We start from the raw sequence: 20,734 nt of genomic DNA on the forward strand, positions 1-20,734 counted from the left end.
TCACAGCATGAGTTGCCATGGCAACTTTACATACCCTGAAACATACCTCCATTTCTTGAACCGAAAACTGAGGTTATCCACATCCTTAGCCTCAAACTTACCTTGGGAGCTAGCATAACCTGCTTTCTGGAATACCCCCCTGGTCTGGATTCCAGTCAGAAAGGGATCAGGAAATCTGCAGATCAAACCTTCATTTACTGAAATGGAAAACATCAACTGACTTTCTACAGATTCTACTTCCATTCATCAAACTCCAACAGGAGGAAGATTTACAATCAATCAAATCTGTTGATTTCCTGACAAACGTTGTTTTCTCTTCCTGTTTGAATGTTTGATTGTTTTCAAACATGAAGAGAGTTTTTTTTCCTGTTTTTAGCTCGAAATTTCTGTTGAAATGTAAAGGTTCATTCATAATTCCCCAGTGGCCTCATGTTGGAGGAGGGGCTTCATGAGATGCTGCTGGGGGCGGAGCTTGAACACACACCGCTTCCTGGAACTCAAACTCAGGCTAAGTGGAGGAAAAGTTGGGATTTCTGGTGTTTGTAAAGATCTGGAACGGTTTCCTCCCACAAAAAGGCCTTTTTCTAGTTTCCTGCAGATGAATTCTTTTCCTGCTGGGAGTTCTCATCTGGGTTTGCAGATTCTTAGTTGGAGGAAAACTTGGAGCAAATTCTTCCCAGAAAAAGGATTTTCTCTGGAGTGAATTGACATGAACAGAGTGAGTTTGGACTGAAAGCAGCAACAGGGAGGAGATGTTAGAGCTTCATCAGAAAACAGCTTTCTGGAGGAGTTGGAAGACGATCACAGTGATGGTGAGGAGGAGGAGCTAAGACTTCCAAAGTCAGAGCTAAAGATGGAGGAGCAGCAGGAGGAGGTTCTTCACTGAAGGAGAGCACAAGTCCAGCTTGTCAGTGCTTTGCTGATTGGCTAGTTGGATGTGTTCTTTGATGAGCTTTTCAATCTGACGTCTGCTTGGAGGACTGTTTTCATCCTTTTGGATGATTCCACTATTTGAACCAGACCTGGAACTAGAAGAGACTCAATGAGAACAGAAAGACAAGAAAGGATCCAAACCAAACTCTTCTTCTGTCTGACTTCAACCATGAAGGGACTTGAACCCTCAACCTTCTGATCCATGAAACTACCGGAGCATCACTAGGAGGACAGTTGGACTCCCCTCTGGAAAAAGAAGGCTTGAGCATGTTGACGTGACAAACTCCACATTTCTTCTCTTTGTCATGAGTTGGGATCCTAAAATTGGTGTCATTCATTTTCTTTTCCACCTCATATGGAGCAGAAAACTGTGCCTGTAGGCTGGAAGCAGGCAAAGGCAACAACAGCAACACTTCCTCACCTGCACCTGTTGTTGTTTGTATGTTGATCCACAAACACATGCTGTGAAGAGGAACCTGCAGTGAAGGCAGCCATGTTGGAGCCTCACACATGTTCTCATTAGGATCAAATGAACCAGTGTGTTTGAGACTGAAAGAAAGACTGAAGGACAAAGAAATATGAAGATTCATTAAGGATCAAATCCAGACTTTATTCATGTCTTCAGACAAAAAAGCTGCAGACATTTTACAGACACAATTGAGGTTTTTCAACACTTTTCTGACCAGAAGATGCAGTTCTGAATACAGCCAGAAGGTGTCGCCCTTCTCATTTCTAATACAAGTTTAAACTACAGACCTTGGTAACCCTGGGTTAAAGCACCTGCACGTCAAGTACATAAAGACATTTTAGATTAGATTAGATTAGATTTGTTTATTAATCCCACGAATGGGAAATTTCCTTGTCACAGTAGCATGCAGTTTGGCACAAGTATGTACAGACAGTAATTGACAAATTACATTTACATTTTAGAAAGAATATTTACAAATGGATTTTTCCATTTTCCATTTTCAATGGATCGCCGATTTCTGGAGTCACCATGGAAATGCGTGGAGAAAAAAAGAGAGCCCTATACATCAGTTAGACGGAGTCTGAGATTTTAATGACGCCGTATGAAGATTATAAGACCAGTTACCCTTGTGCTATCCTAGGCACTTTAACATCGGGAGTTGGGTCATCTAGACCCACTAGAAGAACCTTTTTTATTCAATGATTTGTGAACCTCACTGGTGTCCATGGATTACACGAAATCTTTCCACCTTTGTCATGGTAGGGAGAACACGTCAATGTAAGAGTGGGGTCATCTAAAATAGCACAAGGGTTAAAAACGTAATACGGCTTCATCAGCAAAAGAAAGAGTTTCTGCTTGTAGTAGAAGAACAGACAAAGTAAACGCACGAGTTTCTGATCTTATTTCCATTATCCTTGTGACGCATATATACATAACCTTTGTCCAATTCTGCCACCTTAAATGAATTACTTCTATTGGTAACAAGTAATTGAGTTAAATTTATTCAACCTAATTTTTTACATCTATAAAACTTAATTAGTGCTTTTACAACTCAAATTTACATATTTATCTAACTAAATGACATTTTACCCCAATTCAATTAATCTTTTTTCCATCTTAATTAATTATAATTCTTGAACCCTCCAATGTCTAAGTTTGAGCCGGCAATGCGCACAGTGCATACATTCATTAAGGAATTTTCCAACATTGCCATTACAGCACAATCTGGTAGGGGTGCTATTTAACCTCACCATCCTCTCCCTCCCTCTCACTCATAGTGCAGAGACGTAAGCATAGTAGGACAAAATAACTCAGCAAAACACAGTAAAACAGCTAAACAACTAAACTCATTTGGTCAAAAACCCACACTTAAACCGAAATCCGTCCAGACAGGCAAAGGGAATTGTATCCCACAATCCCTTGCCATGCCGATCTAACAGCAGCACCAAAGTTACACCTACTTAATTGAATTAATTTGAATGAAAGTAAAATAACTGTCTGAAAACTAGGTGTTATTTTTAAACTGACTTAAAAAAATTATTTTTCTTAACTGAAGCAAATAATTAAGTTAGATCAACAATGTAAGAAACTTTATCTTTCCAACATCCAAACATGGTCTTATCACCCTCTCATTGTGGAAAAAGCATTATCTGAGCGTCTTCGTCCACTAAATCAGGGGTGTCAAACTCATTTTCACTGAGGGACATATCAGCATAGTGGTTCCCCACAAAGGGCCAGATATAACTTATACATGTAACTAAATGTAATGAAAAATAAACTATCTATTCCTTGATGTTAAATTACTCAAATTACTTTATTTATTATAACTTTATAACTTTTTAAAGGGACAAATACAGTTGCATAGAAAACATATGCTTGCTAGTTACTCTAGCATAAATCCTTTTAAATGTGATTGTCAGATTAGGTTATATAGACAATCTTTAAGCACTAATGTATAGTTCCAGCTTGGATCATTCCAGCTGAAACTCACTTGGATTAACTGTGGACATTTCTGGATATTTCCGGACGTGGATTCAACAAATTTCAGTTAGTTTGCTAAGACACAGAAGAAAACTCCTTTACTTAAACTCTGGGATTTTTGAAATCATGTTTTTATGTCTGGTAGCTGAAAATGTGTGGAGCTGCTGAGAATCCATCATCCTCTGTGAACGCTGGATCTTCATCCCTGAAAGTCCATGTGAAGAGGAGAAATGGTTGCTCCTCTTCACCCAGAGACAGGAGCAAGAACAGATTTGACTGCATTTGGACTGAAAAGCTCATTATTTGTCAAACTTTTCATTGTTAAATAATGTTTACGCCTCCATTTCTCTGGATTTGAGAGCAAAATGATTCTCTGTTGATGAACTGATGCAACACTGAGGAATTCTGGGAGTCTACAGATCAGCTCAAGTTACTTGAAATGAAAGCTCTGGTTGCTATAGAGTTCAACTGAACATAGGTATTTAACCCCAGAAGTTTTAAACATTAAAAACTTATTTTGAAATATTCACATTTTCTGAGATACAGATTTTCCCCCCCTCTTGTAAAATAGTCTTTGACTGTGGTGCAGAGGTTGAGAGGTCGACCTCTTATCAGAAGAGTATAGATTCAAACAAGTTTATTGTGTCTCCATGTTTAAACTGTTTTCTAAAATTATTTTTTTATCAGACACAGTTTGTTTTTGTCAAACGTACCTAACATGTCTCGGCGGAATACCTTCCACCTTCTTCAGAGTTGTCATCACGTGTCTGATAAATGATAATTTAAGAACACAGAAACGTTTAGAATTTAATAGATACTTTATTTATCCCACAATGGGGAAATTCTTCTCTGCATTTGACCCATCCCCTGGGGGAGCGGTGAGCTGCAGCCTAACCGTGCTCGGGAGGCAGTAGCGTTAAGGGTCTTGCCTAAGGACACTGCACTAAATCCTTTATTACATTGTTTGTCAAGAGAAAGTCCTGTGAGTTGTCATGTGTGTCTTAAGACTAGATCAGCAACTAAAACTTGAATCACATTATTTACAAGAAAAAGGCTTTTCTCCTGTATGAGTTCTCATGTGTCTTTTGAGATGAAATATTTGATTAAAACTTTTTTTACATTCTTCACAAGAAAAAGGCTTTTCTCCCGTATGAGTTCTCATGTGCCTTTTAAGACTAAATAAATCCCTAAAACTCTTTCTACATTCTTTACATGAAAAAGGCTTCTCATCTGTGTGAATTCTCATGTGTGTGTAGAGAGTAGATATTTGATTAAAACTTTTTTTGCATTCTTTACAAGAAAAAGGCTTTTCTCCTGTGTGAATTATCATGTGTCTTTTGAGACAAGATAAATCGCTATAACTTTTACTACATTCTTTACATAAAAAAGGCTTCTCTCCTGTGTGAGTTCTCATGTGTCTTTTGAGTTGATATATTTGATTAAAACCTTTATTACATTCTTCACAAGAAAAAGGCTTTTCTCCTGTGTGATTTCTCATGTGTCTTTTGAGACTAGATATACGACTAAAACTTTTCTCACATTCTTTACAAGAAAATCTCTTATCTTTTGCGTGGATTCTTGCGTGAATTCTGAACAGAGATTTGTTACAAAAGCTTTTGTCACATTCTTTACAGATATAACATCTTTCATCAGACCCAGTTTCCATGTAGTCAGACGGGTTAGTAATTAGTCTTGAGTTTTTACCAGACCTGATAGAGGAAAGTCTCTCTTCTTTTGGAGATTGTTTGTATTTCTTACCCAGATTTGTCTTCCTGGGATTTTTTCTCACATCAGAGTCAAATTGACCTTCTGACATGTGAGAGCTGTCCACACTTTGGACATGTCTTCTGTCTCTTCTCTTCCTCTGATCTCTGTTCTGTGGGTCTGTCTCTTTATCTGTAGTTGATGTTGATTCTTCATGTTGGTTTCCTTCTTCATACTGACTATCAGTTACATTAAAGCTCTGCTGATTGTTTAGATCTGCTTCATTGTTCTCATCTTCCTCATAAGTAGGAATCTCCATCAAGGTATCAGTCTCCTGCTTCAGATCAAGCTGATCATCCTGACTGATGAAAAGCTCAACTGGCTCCTCTATAAACAGTGATGGTTCTGGTACCCCATGTTCATCTTCAAATTGTGGAGGTTCTGGATCCTCCTGCTCCTCTTTATAATATGGAGGTTCTGGATCCTCCTGCTCCTCTTTATAATATGGAGGTTCTGGATCCTGCAGTTCCTCTTTATAATGCGGATGTTCTGGTTCCTGCAGTTGCTCATTATAATGTGGAGGTTCTGGTTCCTGCAGTTCTTCTTTATAATATGGAGGTTCTGGTTCCTGCAGTTTCTCATTATAATGTGGAGGTTCTGGTTCCTGCAGTTCTTCTTTATAATATGGAGGTTCTGGAACCTCCGGTTCCTCATTATAATGTGGATGTTGTGGTTCCTGCAGTTCCTCATTATAATGTGGAGGTTCTGGTTCCTCTTGTCCCACTCTGAAGTTCCTCTGCTGGTTGCAGGGATCCTCCTCTTCAGTACTCCAGTGCTGAGGGAGGACTGCAGAAACACAAGAAGAGGCCCTTTTACATGTTTTTAGGACTTTGTGTATTGTTAAGCACCAATAAATATAGCAATAGTCTCAGTTAGAATATGGACAATTTAAAATTTTGATTTAAATAATGTAATTCCTTAGTTTAAACACAAAATCCAATAAACCCTTCTAAAAAAATAACCTACCTGTGACTGCTAATCTACAACACAACTTCCAAAACGTTTGAGAAGGAGCCCCTGAAGGACCACTGTTTGTAAAGTAAACTTACTGGTAACATCGTCAATGAAGTGCTTTTTTTTTTTTTTTAAAGAAGTTGATTGTTTTTTTTAGCACAGCAGCACACCACTGTGCTGAAAAAGCCCCCCCCCCCCCCCCCAACACCTCCCCACTATGAGGAGAGCTGTGTCAGTCAATAACCTGTAGGCTGAAACAGCTGAAGATAATAAAAAATGCTGTCTTAATAATTTATTTGATACTTTCTCAAAGAAAATGAAATTGCAGAAAAGTAATTCATAAATGGTGCAAAAGGGTATTTAATGTCAAACAGGTATTTGATGTCATCTAACTGTATATCTTTCACGACCATAATGCGCAATTAAAAGTATTAAATTTTCTCAAAAGTGTAGGGGGCGCCCAGTGAGGTGGTGTGCCTAATGTGTAGCTGTGGGGCGTAGCAGGGGTGCTCATCTTAAACACGTCTATCGTTGCATTTTCCCCACGTGTTTTAAATGTGTCTAAGACTAAATCGTGTTGTCGCTCACACGTGTTTAATGTTAGAGCCCCGTTAGCTGTCACGTATGTAGGTGTGGGACATTTATGCTCCTCAGCTGACCCGACTCCCGCGGGAGCGATGTGCTGCAGTGACAGCCGCGCATGAGAACGGTGGTTTGGTTCGCGAGTTTGAGACCCCTGCTGTACACTCTGGCATTGGTACACTAGCCGCAGGTCGGAAAAACAAATCAATAGTTCGCTTGCTCATAGCTCAGACGCACATATGAGGTTGTGATGATATTTGTGTCCGTTTCCTTCCCACAGATGTTTACGCGCGCTCGATTATCTCTAGGCCCCTCCACGCATTTAGCCACTTGCAGTGACTTTCCCTATTCTTCTCACACGCATTGGGCGGCTCACAGACAGGCATCACTCCATGAAACGCGAGTGTGTGCTCGTGTGTGTTCGCGTCTCATGAGTAAAGGCCCGTACACACCGGGACGAATATTCGCCAGGCGTTTTTCGCCACGTTTTTTGTGTTCACACCCAGGTGATTTTCGCTGACGATGAGCCGAGTGAACATGCAATTTGATTCCCTGACATTAGATGGCGCTTAATGTAAAACAGAAATACTCCTGTACACAAGGTGGCGCTGCGCAACTTTACGCTTCTTAAAGTCGCTTTTCACTCAGAAGAAGAGAGCAAGTATTTAGGCGCTTGTCAGAATCTTACAAAGAAAACATGAATATTTCAAGCACCAGTAGCTCCAACTGGTGTTTGGTTCGGGGATATTTTAGAATGTCCGTCATTATTTCTTTGCGGCAGTGTAGACGCTACTTGGCGTCTATCTTCTTCGCTGGCATGTGTGCTCAGCAAAGCAGTTTTGTGTTTGAGCGCCCCCAAGTTGTGTTTTACTGTTACTTTGGAAGCTCCAGACACGTGTGCAAAAGCGCCATTCTCATTGGTCGAACCCGAGGCGTTTTTTAAAAAAATGACGCTTTGACGCGTGGCGTTTTTCGCGTCCGTGTGCACACTCACATTGGTTCCCTTTGTTTAGTCACGAGGCGTTAAACGTCGGCGAATATCGCGCGCGAAATTCGTCCCGGTGTGTACGGGCCTTAAGTGCGCGTGTGTGTGTGTGTTTGCGTGTGTGTGCACTCGCGTCTCATTGATTATTTCATTGATCATTGCGTGCCCCTTCCACGTTTAATATATAAAAAATACGGAGAGTGGGGGAGGCAAATTTACTGGTAGCACATGTGTGACTGGATGTAAAATTCAGTCGCACACTCTCAAATTTTGGTCGAAAAATGCAACCATTTGGTCGCAGTCTGGAGCCCTGAGGAATACGTTTAAGTTCAAGGATAACAGTTCTTTTTAAAAGTTTCTAAATGTCCATGACTAAAATCAGAGGAAAAGACGATCAAGTACATATTGGTAGAACAATGTTTGACAAAGAAAAGGAGGGAATGGTTACAAACTATTTATTGTTATTTATTTGTTGCAGCAAATGTTGCCAAATGTTTTACTTTGAAACATGGATGTACTTATTTCCAGCCTCATTAAAAGTTATATCATTGCATTATTTTTTAATGACCCTCATTCTGTTGTTCTGACATAAATGAGATGTTACTCATTAATTACTCACTACTAGAGTATATTTGAATCCAACTACTTTATTACTCTCTTTATTCTCTTTATTACTCTTACTAAATTAATCAATAAATAAATATGGCCTCATGCAAATACACAATCAACCAATAAATCTCTCATAAATATATAAAAAGATCATGAAATGGTGAAAAACCTGCACACAGATTTCAAATTAGCCATTATATTATTCAATATATTTCATTTTGCTTTAAAAACCTGTTCATTATTTTAAAACAGCATTTTAAAACATTCATTTTTAATCATGTGGAATATTATTATAATTCTACTTGTTTTTTCAGAACCTTGGATTTCAAAATCCATATTTTCCAAAGTAGCTTTGTTTTTATTTCATGTTGCTGTTTTTTACAATGGCTGATTTATTTCATGAAGAGCTTTTTCAGGAGAATGTCTCCATCTGTCAATCAGTGAATGTGGGCGGGATCTAAACGCTCATTGGCTCATCCATGGAAATCGACTCATATTCCTCGATACCCGCTCAGCTGTGTGCCAGTCAGAGAGATTACATATTTCAGTGATATCCGCACTGCTTTGCTGACATTTGATAAAAACTATCTGTCTGCAGCAAAATATGCAAACATGGACGACTCTGTTTTTGTAGTTTGAGGGTTTGTGTGGACCAAAGGAGCTCCGGTCGTCCACGTCTCGAAACACTCCTGACTCTTACGCCATTCACTCAGCTCTCTTTTGCTCTGCAGCTAACAGCTCTGCTGTCTGAGCTCACAGATCCAGTCTGACGTCATCGTGCTTTACACTGTGTCGGCTCGCAGGAGGAGGCGACCTGGCAGACCGACAGAGAGTCAGACCAGGCAGCAGCGGATAGCGGAACAAGCCTGCTCGGGCCTCCTGAACCTTATGATATTTTTCTATTTTCATTGAGACAATGATTATAAATCAGGTCCTCTGGGTTTTTCTTTCCCCTCTCGGGGAAAATGTTGAACCTTTCCTGCGAAAGTTTCTCTTTCTGGTTGTAAAACGCAGCGGAGATCCGGGGTTTGATTTGGGGATCACTTCCCCGTTCAGTCTCTGTACTTTGGATATACTTTCCTTTATTATTACTTTTCTGGCGAACTGAACAACAGACCCTTAACTTGCGCTCACACACACACACATTTGCGCTGGGCGCTCTGATTTACACGTAATTTAAGACGTAGTTTGACTGCAGGACCTGAAGCAAAGACTCTCTGGGATGATCTCATGAACTCAAACATGGAAACATTGTTATCATGTAGAACTATTCAAAATAAATAAACCTGATCTCTTAGCAATCTCCGTGTGCATTGTGCATCCATGCATTTTAAGTGAGGTAAACACAGCCACAGCTCCAAGTGGCTATCAGGCTAAAGCGTTAGCTGCTAGCTCCTCCCACACGCGGCATGGTGTGTTTACTGAACTCCAGTTCATAGAAGTTTTGTGGAACTCCAACAACCACCCAGCCTAACTTAGGCCACTACTAGATGTTCATGAAAAGATGAAAATTGCAGAACCGACCACAAAATCACCTGAATTATGCACACTCGCCCAAAGCCACTTTTATCCGCAAATTTAGAACCAAAACTGCCCAATTTCTGGTAACACTGTGGATGTGTTGAGGTGCACACTCCCCCTAGTGTTGAGGAGTGTGCATCGCGCCGTCACGTTCGCTGAAACCAATGAGTTATATCACTAGAGGAGACATCACGTGATTCCTCATGGGAGGAGAGCACCGCCATCTTGGTGAGGTCAAGTTACTACTGCAGTGCATGCATGTGAACACATTTTTTGCAAAATGCCAGTTCATTGTTTGGGTTTCAACTGCCAAAATCAGAGAACTGAGTCCATGAAGGAGGAAGGTATATCATTTCACAGGTAAGTATTATAATTTTTCTCTTTTAATGCTGCAGGGGCTTCATTAATCATACACATGTTGACATGCATGATGCTGTAGGGCTGTTGTTAACATGCTGCATGATGTACGGATAATTTGCTGTCGACATAAATGTACATTTTATTTTGCAAAACCTGTATACAGCATACCAGGACTATTATAGTAATATAGATTTATACATTTCTGACTCAGAGACTGACCTTTTCTTGCAGGTTTCCAATGGACTCAGACTTAAGGAAAAAGTGGATCTTAGCAATAAAAAGAGTTAACCCAGATGGTTCACTGTGGTACCAACTAGCAATACAGTCTGGATATGTGCAAAACATTTGTGGAAACAGATTTTGATGAGAGGTCAGACTGTTTGCTTGAAACCCGGCACCATAACATCTGTGTTACACGAACTGATCACTAACATGAATCAGTATAAATCTATTGTTTTTCTTTGTTGTTGTTGTTTTTTTAGGGTAAATCTATTGTTCACTTTTGGACTTCTTTTGAATATTTATTTTATTATTATTATTATTATTATTATTATTATTATTATTAATAGACTTATTTTTAATTATTTATTGACTTAGTAGTTATGTATTGTTATTATTTATTGTTTGTATTGACTTACTATTGATTTATTATTATTATTGTTATTATTATTATTATTGACTTATTGTTGGGTTTTTCATAATAATTTAATTTAATTTCTAAATGTTTAGAAATTATTTAAAAAAAAATTTGTAATAAGTTTTTTATTTGTAAGAAATCCTGCAGCAATGCATTTTGATTAAAGTTTGAGCTTGTAAGGCTGACTGTTTCTCTCCTTTAACAACAACAAATGATGTATCTATATATATAATAATCCATTTTATTTAAAGCGCCTTTCAAAAAACCATTTTACAAAACAAAGGTTAAAAATAGACATTAAAAGCACAATAAAAATAGTAGATAAAATAAAAAGTGAATCAGGATGGGAAGGCAGAAATGAACAGATAGGTTTTGAGTTTAGATCTGAAAGTAGGCAGAGAGTCTATGTTACGGAGGTCAGGAGGGAGGGAATTCCAGAGTTTGGGAGCAGAGCAGCTGAAGGCTCTGCTTCCCATTGTGACGAGTCGGGCGGGAGGGACAGAGAGCTGAACAGAAGAGGAGGACCGAAGATAACGAGAGGGGGTTTTGATATGAAGGAGGTCGGAGAGATAAGGAGGAGCCAGGTTATGGAGGGCCTTAAAGGTGAACAGGAGGAGTTTGAATTGGATCCTGGAGGTTATGGGGAGCCAGTGCAGCTGGTGGAGAACTGGAGTGATGTGACTGAAGGAGGGGGTTCTGGAAATGATTCGGGCAGCTGAGTTCTGGACCAGTTGAAGCTTATTGAGGGTTTTTTGTGGGAGACCAAAGAGGAGAGAATTACAATAATCTAAACGGGAAGTGACCAGACTGTGGACCAGGATAGAAGCAGAGGGGACAGTGAGGAGGGGCATAGACGATTAATGTTACGTAGGTGGAAATGGGCTGACCGAGTAATGTTATTGATGTGGGACTGAAAAGATAAGGTGCTATCTAGGATGACACCCAGACTCTTCACCTGAGGGGAGGGGGAGACAGAAGATGAATCAATGGAAAGAGTTAGACTTGTGGCTTTGGAGAGGGTGGATTTGGAACCTACTAGAAGTAGCTCAGTTTTATCGCTATTGAGTTTGAGAAGGTTTAAGGTGAACCAGTTTTTTATTTCAGATAGACAGGAGTGGAGAGAGGAGGGTGGAAGAGAGGAGTCAGGTTTACTGGATACATAGAGCTGGGTGTCATCCGCAAAACAGTGAAAATTAACATTAAATTTACGGAAGATATTGCCAAGGGGAAGAAGATAAGTAATGAAAAGAAGAGGACCAAGGACAGAACCTTGGGGGACTCCAGAAGAGACAGAGGAGGGCTGAGATTTAAACGATTTAAGATGAATGAATTGGGTGCGGTCAGAGAGGTAGGATTGAAACCAACGGAGGGGGATGGAGGTGATACCAAGGGAGGAGAGCCTTTGGAGGAGGATGGAATGAGAAATGGTATCAAAGGCTGCACTCAGGTCAAGGAGGATGAGGATGGTGAGGAGGCCAGAATCAGCTGCAATGAGAAGATCATTGGTGATCTTGAGCAAAGCAGTCTCCGTGCTGTGGGAGGGGCGGAAACCAGACTGAAAAGGTTCCAGAAAATTATTGTGTTTCAGATGATCATAGAGTTGAGAGGCGACTATTTTCTCTAGAATTTTGGAAATGAAGGGAAGGTTGGAAATTGGACGGAGCTTATTGAATACGTTGGGATCTGAACCGGGTTTTTTCAGGATGGGTTAAACAGCTGCCATTTTAAAAAGTGATGGGACAGTACCAGATGAGAGTGAGGAGTGAATAATGGCAGTAATGAGCGGAAGGAGAGATGGGAGGCAGGCTATAACTAAAGATGTTGGGAGGGGATCAAGGGAACAGGTGGTCGGTTTGGATTTAAGGATGAGAGAGGAAATTTCCTCGAGGTCAGGCAGTTGAGAGGAGGAAAACATGTGATTGAGAGAGAAAGAGTCAGGGATGGGAGGGAGGAGAGAAGAGCTAAGCTGTTGATGGATGACTTGAATTTTCTTGTTAAAGAACGACATGAGGGAGTTACAGGTTTCAATGGAAAAGAAATGGGGAGGGAGAGAGTCAGGGGGGTTGAAAATAGTGTTCATCAGAGAGAAGAGAGTTTTTGAATTGCCTTTGTTTGTGGAGATGAGTTCAGAAAAATAGTTTGTTTTTGTGGTAGAAACCAGGTCCTTATACTGAGTGATATGTGATTTATAAATTTCTTTGTGAATTGTTAAGCCAGTTCTATTATAGAGTCGCTCAAGCTGGCGACTTTTGGCTTTCATGAGACGGAGCTCAGGGGTGAACCAGGGAGCAGATTTGGAAAAGGAGACAGGGCGAGTTTTGACAGGAGCGAGATGGTTCAGAGAATCCGAAAGAAGGTTGTTGTAGGAGGAGACGAGTGCATCAGGGTTTGATGTGTTAGAGATCGGAATATCACGTATGAGTGAGGAAAGTGCGTTCACATTGATATTTTTAACATTACGAAAAGAGATGAGACGGGAGGGTTTAGTGACAGATAGAGTGATGGAGATGTTAAATGACACAAGAAAATGATCGGTTACAAGAATTTCATCAGCAGAGCAGTTAGTGGGGGTTAATCCAGAGCAGCAAACTAAATCTAAGATATGCCCTTTAGAGTAGGTAGGAGAACTGACATGCTAGGTGAAGTTAAGGCTGTCCAAACATGAGCTGAAGTCTCTGGTGAGAGGAAGAAGCCTGTTATCAAAGTGAACATTAAAATCCCCCATCATTATGACATTGGGTGAGAGGGATGAGAGGTGGGAGAGAAGAGTTCCAAGTTCATTTAAAAAGTCAGAGTTTGTCTTGGGAGGGCGATAAACCACAGCCAGAACAGTTGGGGTGAGACCGAAGTTGACTGTAGCGGTGTTGAGATGAGCGGCGGGACCATCCGTGGCTGTGGGTCTAACCAGGTTGGCCAGAACGCTGTGGTCCACAGTGCGTCCAGTGTTGTGATGATGACGACGAGTGGTGGCCAGAAGGAGCGGATGGGTTCAGATGAGTCCTTGTTGAAGTGCCGACGTGAACCACGGTGAATGTATCTCCGGCGCGGTGGGAGCGGAGGATCCGTGCAGGTGTTCAGCGGGGGCGGGGGAGCAAGGATGTGGAGGCGAAGCCGAAGGAGTTCAAATGAGGAATACCGGATAATCCCAGCCACTGGATGGTGGGAGAGCCAGAGGAGAATCCAGGTGAGAGCTGACCAGTTGAGCAGATTGGATGACCACATATCTGGTGGTTTTAGGTGGTTGTAGGAGGCCAGACGCTGAAGTGTCAGACGGGGGGCTCCGAGAGGGGGAGGAGGCCGCGGTTAGGAGGAGGCAGTCGGACTTGAATTTGTTTGAGTTTGTTATTTTGTTTGTCAGGGCACGACAACACAATCCAAGTGTCACTTTGACAAGCGTGATATCTTGCCTCAAAACTTGCAGTACAAAAATCCAGAAAAATAAAGTTAGGTGACGAGGAGTTACCGGTGAGCAGCGGCAACAATCATGCCAGCGTCCACCCAAATCGGAATATATTATATATATATAAATATAATATATTTACATATATGTATAAATATTAATAAATGTAAAAATAAATATAGTATATAAAAGCTACTTAGACACCTCCAAAAGCAATAGAAATCCTTGTCATGTGGGCGTCGTCGACCTCACCAAGATGGCGTCGCGCTCCGCCACCGTCGGCCAGGCTTCTAAAGCGGGCGTCTCTCCTCTAGCGATATATCTCATTGGCTGAAACATCTTCCATCGATGTAGTCAGGGTGCTGCTGCTTATGTCTGAGTAAAGGAGTAGCCAATCACAAAAGTGTCTCCGCCTTGTCTGGTTTGATTGACAGACAGAGACATTCTCCTAAAAAAGCTCTTCATGAAATAAATAAGCCATTGTGAAAAACAGCAACATGAAATAAAAACCAAGCTACTTTGGAAAATATTGATTTTGAAATCCAAGGTTTTGAAAAAAGACGTAGAATTATAATAATATTCCACATGAATAAAATGAATATTTTAAAATGCTGTTTTAAAATAATGAACAGGTTTTTAAAGCAAAAGTGAACTTTATTGAATAATAAATTGGCTAATTTAAAATTTGTGTGCAGGTTTTTCAGCATTTCATGACCTTTTTATATATTTATGAGAGATTTATTGGTTGATTGTGTTTTTGCATGAGGCCATATTTATTTATTGAATTAAATATTTTTTTATTTAATTATGAACACTATAGGACTCCATACACCGCAGGCAGAACTCTATAGTGTGGAGGTGAAGCTCAAAGGGCTTCTCTGTGTCTTTGATGAAGGTGACATACCTATGTGGTGTAGCTGCAGCTGTGGTTTCCAGATGACATCCAGCAGTCTGCGCTGACGACAGAGTTCCTGCTCGTACTGGACGATGGTTCCTTCACAGAGTCTGCAGATTTCTTCAGTAGCAGCAGCTAGTCGCTCGTTGATCAACTCTCTCAGAGACTGAAGGGAAGACATGGTTCCTGCTCCGATCTTCAGCTCCAACTCCCACAAACACTGCCGTCCTCTTCACTGCAGCTCCGATCGATCATCTGCTAGTCTCACAATCACAGCAATCCACGTTGTCTTTCCGTTCAACACTTCTTCACTCATTTACGACACTTTGGAAAATGCTGAGAGTTCCCACACGAGCAACGTATCGCCCTTTCTGTCCAAAAACCTCACAAACGTCCCAACAAAACACCACCGTCCTCTCAACACAAGCTAACGCTGCTAGCCTGCTAACAAGTTAGCGCTGCTAGCTCCTCGTGCTGTTTACTTCCGGGTCACGTGCAGAAACTAAAAAGAGATGTATAAACTGCTGAACTGAACCTCAATATGGTTCAAAAAGCTTCCAATATTTTTTAAACAGTTTCAATTCAGGAGGTAATAAAAAAAGATAAAGTCAAAATAGAAAAAAAATGTATCAAGGAAACTTAATGAGGGCTGTTGTGACGTCATCACACTGCGTCCCATCCCAATGTTCAGATTTTACTACAAAATCAAATCAAATCAAAGTTTATTTGTATAGCACTTTAAAACACAAGGTACTCAAAGTGCTTTACATGATAAAATTTAAAAACAAAAGGACAAAACAAACAAGTATGATACAAAACGCATCAGTATGGACGTTTTTCTGAAGCAAAATTAAAAATAAAAATTAATACCAGAAATGCTTTTTTCATTTTCAAAATGAAGCTGCATTTGTTGACTGAAAACTAAACCTGATCACATTCGTGTATTGTATTTGTAGGTCCTCCTCATAAATCCTGAAGCTGCACCGTCAGCTGCAGAGCTTCAGAGATGGCTCTGATGCCAGAGAGCCAAAGAAAGTGGAAAGTCTGAGAACAGTGAAGTCTAGACAGTGAACAGGAACGGAGCCAGAACTGTTCCCTGCGGTGCTCCTGTGTTGCAGACGATCATGTCAGACTCACAGTGGCGAGACCTCACATACTGCAGTCGGTTTGAGAGGTAGTGCAGCATCCATGCAGACAGATGCTGGTCCACTCCCATGTGCACCAACTTGTCCCTCAGCAGCAGTGGTTGAATGGTGTTGAAAGCGCTGGAGAAGTCGAAAAACATGACCCTCACAGAGCTCCCAGTCTGGTCCAGGTGTGACAGAGCTCTGTCCAGGAGGAAGATGACAGCATCCTCAACTCCAATAGCGTGCTGGTAGGTAGGTGAACTGCGGCGGGTCCATTGACTGGCTGACCATGGAACGAAGATGTGTGAGCACCAGCCTCTCCATCGTCTTCATCAGATGAGAGGTCAGCGCCAACGGTCTATAGTCCTTGAAGTCAGTCGGCCGGGATGTCTTTGGCACCTTCCCCAGCTCCAGGCTCAGACTGAACCCTTGTGCTATCCTAGGCACTTTAACATTGGGAGTTGGGTCATCTAGACCCACTAGACAATGCGCTGAACCATTTTTCTTCAATGATTTGTGATCTTCACTGGTGTCCATGGATTACATGAAATCTTTCCACCTTTATCCAGGGTGGGGTCATCTAAGATAGCACAAGAGTTATTACGAGCATTAAAAAGAACATTAAATTGCATTGGTGGAACTATTACTTTGGCATCTTCAGGAGCATTCCAGTTGTTTTCACTCATCAGCAGTATGCAGAGATCAAAGATCATTTCATCGCAGGGGTATTGTCCTTTTGGTGTGCAGTCTTCATTGCTATGTTTTTCCATGTGGACAAACGTAGCTACTACACATTTTAGGATGAGACTGGGTTGACGTTTCTTGCCCCCTTCTTTTCTGCAGGAGAGGCCTTCACCTTAATGCTGCTCCCTATTTAATTTACAAAGATGGAAAAACGCCTCGTCATTCAACGTTTATCTTAAACAGCAAAACGTTTTTACTGAAAACCCATCTCTGGTTTCCCAAATCTAACCATTAAATTTCCATAGAGAAAAGTTCAAAGCATTGCCTACCTTCCAGCTGTCCAAGAGTTTATCAGCCGCGCGCCTTCCAGCGGGTTCATCCGGGGGTTTCTGGGGGAGTGGGGGTGGGGGTGCCTGTATAATGCTGCATTCACTGGCTTTTCGAAATGCGCATTTACTGATTCATGTCAAATGGAGCAAATTGAAGGCTTAAAGGCCTGTTTACCATAATATTGGAAAAGATCATATATCCTATTTAAAAAAAAAAGGTTTTAAAACTTTATTGAGAATCACTACAGGAAACAGTAATGAAACATTTTAACAGATAAATTAGAACATTTCAATGTAATACTAGAATATATGAGATAGTCAAAAAACACTGACAGTAAAAGAAAAAAAATATAATAGATGCTATTAATATTTTGATAAACTCCATTAAAATAATTGTTTTGTCTCATTTATCTTAATGTTTATTGTTTATTATCACACGTGTTGTACACGCCGTTTAGACTCGTAGTGTGAATATATTAAAAATGCAAAAGAATATTAAATAAATAAATCGCAAAATCAAGTTAAAGAACTATTTGGTCCGTCCCTGAACTCAACATTCTTCCTCGTTGTTTATTACTTGTCAATCAAAGTCTGTAACACTAGTGAACAACAGCAAGATGGAACGAGAAAACATATACACGGGTCCCTAGAAATGTAAATAAAAGTAATTAATAAATCGCAACGTACCTTTTTACGAGATTTTCCACAGGAAAAAAGAGAAAGTCATGTCAAGTGACCCCAAGTGACCTCACGTCAGCCCGAAGATATGAATGAAAAAGATCAAATGCTTTCAGATCCTTCTGAGGAAAAGTTGAACGTAACAAACAAACAAACTACAAACTGCATGTCTGCAATGAATGGATATTATGAAAAGAAAGGGTATATGTGCTGCTAGAAATGTTATCAAAAATACATATTAATCTGCAATCTATTGTATTTTATGGCATTTTCTGTGAAAAAAAAAGAGAAACATATTAGTCACATGACCAACGCACACGTCTGCAGATATGATTGAAAATAAACGTTGTTATTCTACAACGTATCAGAGCCTTTTGGAGAAAAAGTTGAACCAAACAAACAAACTACAAACTGTATGTCCAAAACGAATGCAAATTCTAAAAGTAGATGGTACATTTCTCGCTAGAAATGTTGTCAAAATAAAGATTAGTCCTCAAAATATCTTCAAATATCAGGGGGTCCACCTCAGCCAGGACCTCACCTGGACACTCAACACTTCACAGCTGGTGAAGAAAGCTCATCAGCGGCTGTACTTTCTGAGGAGGCTGAGGAGGTTTGGCATGTCCCCAAAGATTCTCAGCAACTTCTACAGCTGCATGGTTGAGTCCATCCAGACCAGCTGCATCACAGTGTGGTACAGCAGCTCTACCGCCATGGACCGCAAACGCCTGCAGAGAGTGGTGAAGACTGCGTCCAAGATCGCCAGGACTCCTTTGCCCTCGCTGAAGAGCATCTACAAACGTGAGATCCACAGTAGAGCTGCCTCCACCATCAAGGACCCCACCCACCCCCAACCAGGTCTGTTCACTCTCCTCCCCTCAGGACGGAGGTTCAGGAGTGTGAAGTGCAGGACCACCCGACTCAAGAACTCTTTCTTTCCCTCTGTCATCAGACTCCTTAACAGCTGACGGGAGTCTGGAACAACAAACTGCACCTTTGCACATCCTCATCGTTTGCTATTGTTTATCATCACTGTTTTTGCACATTTAGAATTTGCACGACATCTTGTGTCTTTTGTGTGTATGTTCTGTGTGATTTTTCAGTTCCTGTATCCTTTTTTGGCATTCGGAGCAGACAGCAAAGGAAAAATTTCATTGTGCAGGGAAACCTGTTTCTTACTGTGCAGATGACCGTAAACCCTTTGAATCTTGAATCTTAAATCTTGAATCTACTGAGGTGTCCAGGAAACATCTGAACCAGATGCTGGATCCTCTGGATGTGGAGGAGCAGTGGATCTATTCTGAGCTCTCTCTGGGTGACAGAGCCTCTCATCCTCATTTACTTTGACAGCCCAAAGGGTTCTACATGGAACCTCAGGTTCCCACTCTAGACCTTCCGCTAGAGAACGTCCTGTTCTGAAGAACGGCTTTCCATGAGTTTCAGCAGCAAGAATCCTCTGCTTTCCATCATCCTAAGAAGATCCTGAAGACGTTTATTCTAACAGAGATCTCTGCTAAAAGGCTGATTTTAGCAGAGATCTGCAAAAATCTCTGAAACTGGACTGCAGTCACAGAAAGGTGCAGCAGCTGACCTCTGACCTCTGAGCGGCTCTATTCTGTTCTAAAAGACATTAGTTTATATTCAGTTTTATTGTCGTTACACATAAACAGTGTGACGGAGCGGCTCCGTCTCTCGGGCTGAGCGAACACCGTGAGCACACATACACAAACACACACCCACACATGTTGGTGCGCGCGTCCACGTCACAATCAAACATTTCGCTGTGAAACCATAGTTTCTTACAATTCACCTTTCATTTTTACAGTTTAGACCTCGGGTGCACACTTGGTCATCAGTAGTTTTAAGCATACACATACATAGAACCGCTTACTCACGGCAGCAGCTCAGCAGCAGCGGCGTCTTAGCCACGCCCCCTCCGTTGACAGCCAAACCGAGGGATTTGTTTTTTTTGTTTATATATTGTTGTAAATCTTAGGAAACAGCTGTTCCTAATTTATCTTGTTTTTGTTTCTCGTTTTTTCTTTGTATAGTTTAAGTTGAATTATTTGTGGCTGAAGTTAATGTGATGGACATTATTTAATTATTGAAGGAAATATGAAATGTTTTGAGAATAACTCTTTACAATTTTCTAAGTAAAAGGCCTAATTATGTGGGAGTGGCAAGAGGTACATAAGAAGGCGCCTCACTCTCACAATGGCAGAGGAAGCCTCACTCTCATCATTGCAGAGGGACTGAGAGGTTGAGAGAGAAATGGGCAGAAAGAGTGCCATTCAAATTCACAATTGAAGGTGATATGATCTGAAGTCAGATGAATTTATGTTGTTTTACTTTCATCCCTGCTTTATTTTTTGTGTGTCTCCCAAAGACTCTATTAAAAAGGGTAAAAACCCTATGAAATCTCTCCTGGCTTGCCTACCAGTTTTTGTTTTTGCATTTTTTCTGAATTTCTTGAGAGAACCCCGCGACATTTGGTGTCAGAAGTGGGATGGCAAGCCGTAAAAGGAGGATTCAGCTTCCAAAACGAAGGAGTGGATTACGGTCCCAGAAAGACTCCCAGCATCCTGAGGCAACTGTGGACCAAGCTTGGGAAACAGCACCATCTACGCCATCTGAAGAAGAAATGGAGGCAACTCCAAAGCCAGGTCCCTCTGGTACTTCAGGGAGTGACATGCTGACCATTATGAGGGATTTCTTGACTGCTCAGCAAAAGAGAGAAGAAGAGCTTGTGGCTTCACTTCACCGCCTGAGCGGATCCCTCCAAAGTAAAGTGCAGCAACCGCACATCAAAGCTCCGTGCAAATCAAAG

The 20,734-nt window shown here is 41.0% G+C and overlaps 1 protein-coding gene and 1 long non-coding RNA gene across 8 annotated transcripts in view; both read right to left on the reverse strand.

Annotated features, from left to right (window-relative positions):
* LOC110014093 (NACHT, LRR and PYD domains-containing protein 12-like) overlaps positions 1-20,734 on the reverse strand; it is a 471,367-nt gene that overhangs the window by 28,509 nt on the left and 422,124 nt on the right. The window lies entirely within an intron of this gene.
* On the reverse strand, positions 1,523-16,453 carry LOC144988265 (uncharacterized). Its single transcript, XR_013652122.1, has 2 exons — positions 15,099-16,453; positions 1,523-5,932 (listed from the first exon to the last, which is right to left on the reverse strand). It is a non-coding gene; the product is annotated as an uncharacterized LOC144988265 (long non-coding RNA).

Source organism: Oryzias latipes, chromosome 2, assembly GCF_053564925.1.
Source record: "Oryzias latipes strain Hd-rR chromosome 2, Olatipes_Hd-rR_3.1".
NCBI classification, from domain to species: Eukaryota; Metazoa; Chordata; class Actinopteri; order Beloniformes; family Adrianichthyidae; genus Oryzias; species Oryzias latipes.